The following is a 2,073-nucleotide window of genomic DNA, read 5'->3' on the forward strand; positions in this document are numbered from 1 at the left end:
AAATTAAATTAAAATCTCTGAGGGTGAGGTCTTGGCATTGACATTTTTAAAAAGCTCTCCAAGTGATTCTAATGTGCAGCTGAGAATAAAATTTGTGGCTTTAGATAAAAATCCTTGTTTAACTTTAATAAAGTTTGCCTGCTGGACTAAAATGGTTGCTTCCTGTAATTGTGGAGGCAACTCACTTCATCCCAACTTCCTGATACTTTTGCTTCTGGAGGTTGTATTTCTCTAAGATCTTCCATAAAAAAGTCTTAAAGCCACCTTAGCCTTTTTCTCCAGTCCAGCTCTTAAATTTTTTCCTCTTCTTCCCCAATAATAACATGAATATGGATCCTTCTTATCCACAAAGCCTGCCTTGCTCCAAAGCATCTGACTGTAAAGAATCTTCACCTATGCCTGTGATTTCTGGGGCTGAAGAAAATTATCCATCCTTGCAAATGTCTTCTGCTGAGATGCCTCACACAGAGACTGTCTCCCCTCTTCCTTCCTCCATGGATCTGCTTATTCAGGACAGCCCTGATTCTTCCTCCAGTCCCAAAGGCAAACAACCCACTGCTGCAGAGAGTAGTGCCACAATAAAGGAAGACAAAGTCCCGGTCAAGAAACAGAAGACCAGAACTGTATTCACTTCCACCCAGCTGTGTGTACTCAATGACAGTTCAGAGACAGAAATACCTCAGTATCCAGCAGATGCAAGAACGTTCCAACATCCTGAATGTTAGCTACAAACAGATGAAGACCTGTTTCCAGAACCAGAGAATGAAATCTAAGAGGTGGCAGAAAAACAACTGGCCAAAGAATAGCAATGATGTGATGGAGAAGGCCTCAGCGCCCGCCTATCCCAGCCTCTACTCTTCCTACCACCAGGGATGCCTGATGAACACAACTGGGAACCTTCCAGTGTGGAGCAACCAGACCTGGAGCAATTCAGCCTGGAGCAACCAGACCTGGAACATCCAGTCCTGGAGCAACCACTCCAGGAACACTCAGGCCTGGTGCACCCAGACCTGGAACACTCAAGCCTGGAACAGTCCCTTCTATAACTGTGGAGAGGAATCTCTGCAGTTCTACATGCAGTTCCAGCCACGTTCTTCTGCCAGTGACTTGGGGGCTGCCTTGGAAACTGCTGGGGAAAGCCATAATGTAATACAGCAGACTACTAGGTATTTGAGTACTCCACAAACCATGGGTTTATTCCATGCATGTATGAACATGCAACCTGAATATGTGTGAAGAGGAGTAAAACTGATATTACTCAGTTCTACTCTGGGCACTGGCTGAATCCTTCTCCCCTCCTTCCCTCCCTCATAGGATTTTTCTTGCTTGGAAACCACGTGTTCTGGTTTCCATTATGCATATCCAGTCAATTTGATGGAGGGTGGGGTATGGTTGGAGCCTAATCAGAGAAGTTTCTTTTTTCCCATTGGATCTTCCCGGAGAAAAAACATTTTAATAACCTTGGCTGCTAAGGACACTGATAGGAGCTGTCTCTAGCTGTAGGTAAGAAGAGCTAATACTAGTGTGGATATCTTTAGGGTTTAGAATCTAACCTCAAGAGTAAGAAATAAAAGTACAAATTGGTGTAATGAAGGTATATTCCAATTTTTTGGGGTTGGGAAGCTTTACTTATTTTTTTAAAAAAACTCTATTGAGGCCGGGTGCAGTGGCTCATGCCTGTAATTCTACCACTTTGGAAGGCCAAGGCACGTAGATCACCTCAGGAGTTTGAGACCAGTCTGGCCAACATGGTAAAACGCTGTCTCTACTAAAAATGCAAAAAATTAGTTGGGCATGGTGGCACCCACCTGTAGTCCCAGGTACTCGGAAGGCTGAGGCAGGAGAGTCACTTGAACCCAGGACTTGGAGGTTGCAGTGAGCCAACATAGTGCCACTGCACTCCAGCCTGGGCAACAGAGCTAGACTCTCTTAAAAACAACAACAACTACTACTTTATTGGGGTGAAGGGCTAACTTGTAATATACTTCATTGATTTGCTCAGCCCTTTTTGGCTCTGTTGTACTATAGCCCCTATTTTGTTGGTTATGCTAATATTCGTGAAAAGAGGTCTTG

At 44.2% G+C, this 2,073-nt stretch overlaps 1 pseudogene; it reads left to right on the forward strand.

Annotated features, from left to right (window-relative positions):
• The first annotated feature begins 209 nt into the window (after positions 1-209).
• On the forward strand, positions 210-1,308 carry LOC144581259 (homeobox protein NANOG-like; annotated as a pseudogene).
• The last annotated feature ends 765 nt before the right edge of the window (positions 1,309-2,073 follow it).

Source organism: Callithrix jacchus, chromosome 1 (genome assembly GCF_049354715.1).
Source record: "Callithrix jacchus isolate 240 chromosome 1, calJac240_pri, whole genome shotgun sequence".
In the NCBI taxonomy this organism is placed as follows: Eukaryota; Metazoa; Chordata; class Mammalia; order Primates; family Cebidae; genus Callithrix; species Callithrix jacchus.